This window comes from Esox lucius, chromosome 12 (assembly GCF_011004845.1).
Source record: "Esox lucius isolate fEsoLuc1 chromosome 12, fEsoLuc1.pri, whole genome shotgun sequence".
Taxonomy (NCBI): domain Eukaryota; kingdom Metazoa; phylum Chordata; class Actinopteri; order Esociformes; family Esocidae; genus Esox; species Esox lucius.
Genome location: NC_047580.1, coordinates 9,874,314 through 9,880,313, shown reverse-complemented (window position 1 = coordinate 9,880,313; position 6,000 = coordinate 9,874,314).

The window sequence follows — 6,000 nt, the reverse complement described above, 5'->3', positions numbered from 1 at the left end:
CATAAACCGGGTTTGGTGGATTCAGCAGGTGCATTGATCAGATAGCACCTTGTTTAATTTTTTGTTGTGATGAAAATTGCGGTGGTAAACGTAAATGAATGATGACAAAAAAGTGTTGAATTTCAGGGTGACCAGAGTGAAATACCATATATGTCGGAGTATATACGTATATATACAGACAGGTTACAAATTAAATGAAAAACCTGTCAAAATGAGTGGAGGAATATAACGGATGAAGATGCTTCTATACAGGTGTCAAAACAATTAACCCCCTATCATGCTCTGTGGCATGTATAGAAATGCTGAGCAAGCCAAATTGACCTTGAAAGCAACACAAAAGGAACTAGGTGACCTTGAAACAGGGTTCATTATTGGGGCAAGAATGGCAGGAGCTCCAGTCACAAAAACTGTTCAACTGGCTACTGTTTTAGTAGGAACCGTGACTAATGTTACATTTGCATTTAGATATGTGGGAGAGACATTTGTAATTAGGGTCATAAATTATGGTTGAATGTGATGCCTGTACATAAACTGCGATATGTACAGAAGAGCAACTCTTTCCCAGGTGACTGAGAATGCAGGACGTTATCAGACTGTCAACAACAACAGTCAGTCGAGAACGACACAGAGAAGGATATCATAGTAAGGTAGCAGTGTATACACCCCTCATTAAAAAGACAAATGCACTTGACAGTTCAGTGGTGCAAAAACCAATGGGCACTGGTCTCTAGAGGTGTAGAGAAATGTAATATGGTCAGATGAGTCATCCTCCACCATATTGTCAATGAGTGGGCGTGAGCATGTGTGGTGTACCCCAAGAGTACGGTACAGGCCTGAATGCTTCACCCCCACAGTAAAGGGGTCCAGAGGCTCTGTTATGCTGTGGGGAGGGCATTTTCCTGGCAGGGTTTGGGTCCACCTGTTCCCTTAGAGGGTAGGGTCACTGTTGATCATTATAAAATGATTCAGAGTGATCACCTTTATCCTATAGTGAAACATGTCTATCCTGTTGGGAATAGTGTCTTCCAGGATGACAATGCCCCCATCCACAGGGGAAGAGGGGTCACTGAATGGTTTGGTGAGTATGAAAAGGATGTGAATCATATAATATGGCCTTTGCAGTAACCAGATCTCAAACCAATTTAACACCTATGCAATATTTTGGACCAGCGCGTAAGACTGCGTTCTCCACCACTACCATCAAAACACCAAATAAAGGAATGTCTTTTGGAAGAATGGTGTTACATTCTTCCAGTAGAGTTCCTGAGACTATGCCAAGGTACACTGAAGGTGTTCTGGTGGCTTGTGGTGTCTCAGCACATTTACTGAGACACTGTTTTTTTCCCTTTTATTTGTTATACTTCTATATATACTTCTATAGTATCTCACAAAAGTGAGTACACCCCTCACATTTATGTAAATATTTGAGTATATCTTTTCATGTGACAACACTGAAGAAATGACATTTTGCTACAATGTAAAGTAGTGCCATAGAAGAGCAAAGCTTGTGTAACAGTGTAAATTTGCTGTCCCCTCAAAATAAGTCAACACACAGCCAGTAATGTCTAAACCGCTGGCAAGAAAAGTGATTACACCACTAAGTGAAAAAGTCCAAATTGGGCCCAATTAGCCATTTTACTGGTCACTGGAAGTTCAACATGGCACCTCATGGCAAAGAACTCTCTTAGGATCTGAAAAAAATAATTGTTGCTCTACATAAGATGGCCTAGGCTATAAGAAGATTGCCAATACCCTGAAACTGAGCTGCAGCACGGTACCATACAGCGGTTTAACAGGAGTGTTCAGCGTCATATCCAGATGTTATCTTTGGGAAATAGACGTATGACTGCTGCCAGCATTAGTGCAGAGGTAGAAGGGGTCGGTGGTCAGCCTGTCAGTGTTCAGACCATACGTCGCACACTCCATCAAATTGGTCTGTATGGCTGTTGTCTCAGAAGGAAGCTTCTTCTAAAGATAATGCACAAGAAAGCCTGCAAACAGTTTGCTGAAGACAAGCAGACTAAGGACATGGATTACTGGAACCATGTCCTGTGGTCTGATGAGACCAAGATAAACGTATTTGGTTCAGATGGTGTCAAGCATGTGTGGCGGCCACCAGGTGAGGATTACAAAGACAAGTGTGTCTTTCCTACAGTCAAGCGTGGTGGTGGGAGAGTCATGGTCTGGGGCTGCATGAGTGCTGCCGGCACTGGGGAGCTACAGTTCTTTGAGGGAAACATGAATGTCAACATGTACTGTGACACACTGAAGCAGAGCATGATCCCCTCCCTTCGGAGACTGGGCCGCAGGGCTATCACAACGATGAACGAGTGGGGACCCAAATGCGGACACAGAGGCAGATGAGGGCGGTCCAAAGTATTTATTGAACAACCAGGCAGTGGGCAGGCTCGTAGTGGTGGACAGGCAGGGTTCGTTATCGGACGATCAGATGGTTGAAGGTACAGGAGTGGGCAGGCAGGCTCGTAGTGGTGGGGGACAGGCAGTGTTTGTTGTCGGGTGGTCAGATGGTTGAAGGTACAGGAGAGGGCAGGCAGGCTCGTGGTGGGGGACAGGCAGTGTTCGTTGTCGGGCGTTCGGATGGTCGAAGGTACAGGAGAGGGCAGGCAGGCTCGTAATTCGAAAGACAGGCAAGGGTCGTAACCGGGGAATGGAAGGACAGGTAGACTGGATGATGCACACAGAACGCTGGAAACGACTGTACGGGACAAGACGATCTGGCAACTGCCAAACAGAGAACAGGGTTTAAATACACGGGGCTAATAGGGAACCGGGAACACCTGGTGAGGGGCAGGGACAAAACAACAGGTGAAATACATCAGGGTGTGACAAGGGCAGTATTCCAACATGATAACGACCCCAAACACACCTCCAAGGCAACCACTGCCTTGCTAAAGAAGCTGAGGGTAAAGGTGATGGACTGGCCAAGCATGTCTCCAGACCTAAACCCTATTGAGCATCCTCAAATGGAAGGTAGAGGAGCGCTAGGTCTCTAACATCCACCAGCCCTGTGATGTCATCATGGAGGAGTGAAAGAGGACTCCAGTGGCAACCTGTGAAGCACTGGTGAATTCCATGCCCAAGAGGGTTAAGGCAGTGCTGGAAAATGATGGTGGCCACACAAAATATTGACACTTTGGGCCCAATTTGGAAATGTTCACTTAGGGGTGTACTCACTTTTGTTGCCAGCGGTTTAGACATTAATGGTTGTGTGTTGTGTTATTTTGAGGGGACAGCAAATGTACACTGTTATACAAGCTGTACACTCACTACTTTACATTGTAGCAAAGTGTCATTACATTATTACCGCCTGCCTAATATTGTGTAGGTCCCCCTTTTGTCGCCAAAACAGCCCTGACCCATCGAGGCATGGACTCTACTAGACCTCTGAAGGTGTGCTGTCGCATCTAGCACCAAGACATTAGCAGCAGATCCTTTAAGTCCCGTAAGTTGCGAGGTGGGGCCTCTATGGATCGCACTTGTTTTCCAGAACATCTCAAAGATGCTCGATTGGATTGAGATCTGGGGAATTTGGTGGCCAAGTCAACATCTTGAATTTGTTGTTGTGTTCCTAAAACCATTCCTCTGTGGCAGGGTGCATTATCCTGCTGAAAAAGGCCAAGGTCGTTGCCATGAAAGGGTGCACTTGTCTGCAACAATGCTTAGGTAGGTGGTACGTGTCAAATTAACATCCACATGAATGGCAGGACCCAAGGTTTCCCAGAAGAACACTGCCCAAAATATAATGCTGTCTCCCCCGGCTTGCCTCCTTCCCATAGAGCATCCTAGTGCCATGTGTTTACCAGGCAAGCAACTTACATGCCCATGGCCATCCGCATGATGTAAAAGAAAACGTCATTCATCAGACCAGGTCACCTTCTTCCATTGCTCCGTGGTCCAGTTTTGATGCTCACCTGCCCATTGTAGGCACTTTCGGACACGTTTGATAGGTACTGACCACTGCACACCTCACAAGGGCTGCAGTTTTGAAGATGCTCTGACCCAGTTGTTTCGCCATTGCAATTTGTTCCTTGTCAAAGTCGCCCATGTTATGACTGATCAGTGTATATATACTACTGTTCAAAAGTTTGGGGTCACTTAGAAATATCCTTGTTTTCCATGACAATATACGTGAAATGAGTTTCAACTGGAAATATACAAACATGAATAGGAAATATAGTCATTGATAAGGATAGAATTTTTTTTTTATTTCAATAATTATTGTGTTCTTCAAACTTTGCTTTCATCAAAAAGTCTTCCATTTGCAACAAGTACAGCCTTGCAGCTCTTTGGCATTCTATTGACCTTTGGTTGTCAAGTTGTTGAGGTAATCTGAAGAGATTTAACCCAATGCTTCCTGAAGCACCTCCTACAAATGTTATTGGCTTGATGGGCACTTCTTACGTTCCATACGGTCAAGCTTCTCCCACAACATCTCATTAGGTTTGAGATCCGGTAACTGTGTTGGCCACTCAATTATTCACCGTAATTAGCAATTTCAGCTCTGAATCTACTTGCATAAGTCTCTACCAGCTTTGCACATCTGGACACAACACTTTTGGTGAACAGAAATGTTCAACTCTTTCCACATATTCTTAGCAGTGATTACCAGGCCTTTACTGGGCCACTGCAGGACATTGATCTTTTTGTTTACAAGACACAAAAAAGACCAGTGTAGCTTTGATTGAATGTTTGGAGTCATTGTCTTGCCAGAAAAATAATCTTCTTCCAAATTCTAGGTCTCTTGCCAGCTTTAGCAGGCCGTCTTCAAGGATTTTGCAGTGCTTTCAAGGCCCAAGCTTTGCAGAAAAGCATCCCCGGAGCAGGTTGCCACCACCATGCTTTAAAGTAGGAATGGTGTTGTAAGGATGATGTGCAATGTGTCCTGCATCGCAGAGTTACCTCTTCACTGTTGACCTTGAGACTGGTGTTTTGCCAGGTACTATTTAATGAAGCTGCCAGTTGAAAAACTGTGAGGCATCTGTTTCTCAAACTAGACACTAATGTATTTGTCCTGTTACTCAGTTGTGCACCAGGGCCTCACACTCCTCTCTCTATTCTGGTTAGAGCCAGTTTCCGCTGTTCTGTCAAGGGAGTAGTACATAGCATTGTACAAGATCTTCAATATCTTGGCAATTTCTCACATGGAATAGCCTTAATTTTTTAGAACAAGAATAGACTGATGAGATTCAGAAGATAATTCTTTGTTTATGGCCATTTTGAGCTTGTAATCAAACCCACTTTTGCTGATGCTCCAGATACTCAAGTAGTCTAAACAAGGCTAGTTTTATTACTTTATAAATCAGCACAACAGTTTTCAACTGAGCTAACATAAACGCAAAAGGGCATTCTAATGATCAATTAGCCTTTTAAAATGATTAACTTGGATTAGCAAACACAACGTGGCATTGGAACACCAGACTGATGGTTGCGGTAATGTGCCTCTGTACACCTATCTAGATATTCCATTAAAAGTCAGCTGTTTCCAGCTACAATAGTCATTTACAACATTGTCTACACTGTATTTCTAATCAGTTTGATGTTATTTTACTGGACACAAAGTTTGCTGTTTGATAGGTTCTGTTTTTGTTCTCTTTGGGATTTGCCTTTCCTTTTGAATGTAGCCTGTTCTGTTTGGTTTTGTTTTTAGATTTTGAACATGCACTCTGCAGTATTGTTTTCACCTGTGTCTTGTTTGCCCCCTCGTTATGTCCCTATTTAAGTTCCTCCTGCCCCTGTTTCTTGTTGATCATTGTTGCTGTTGCTTTTGCTTGATCCTGCCATTTTGAGCCTTTTGTTTTTCAACAGAGTCTGTTAATTAAAATACCTTTTTGTTTCAGCAACCTCTGCGCCTGTGTCCTACTACCCCTGCTGTATTGTGACACTTTCTTTCAAAAACAACCATGACTGTTGAACTTTCAATAACTATTCGACAACTTACAATACAGGCCAAAAGTTTGGACACATCTTCTCATTCAATGC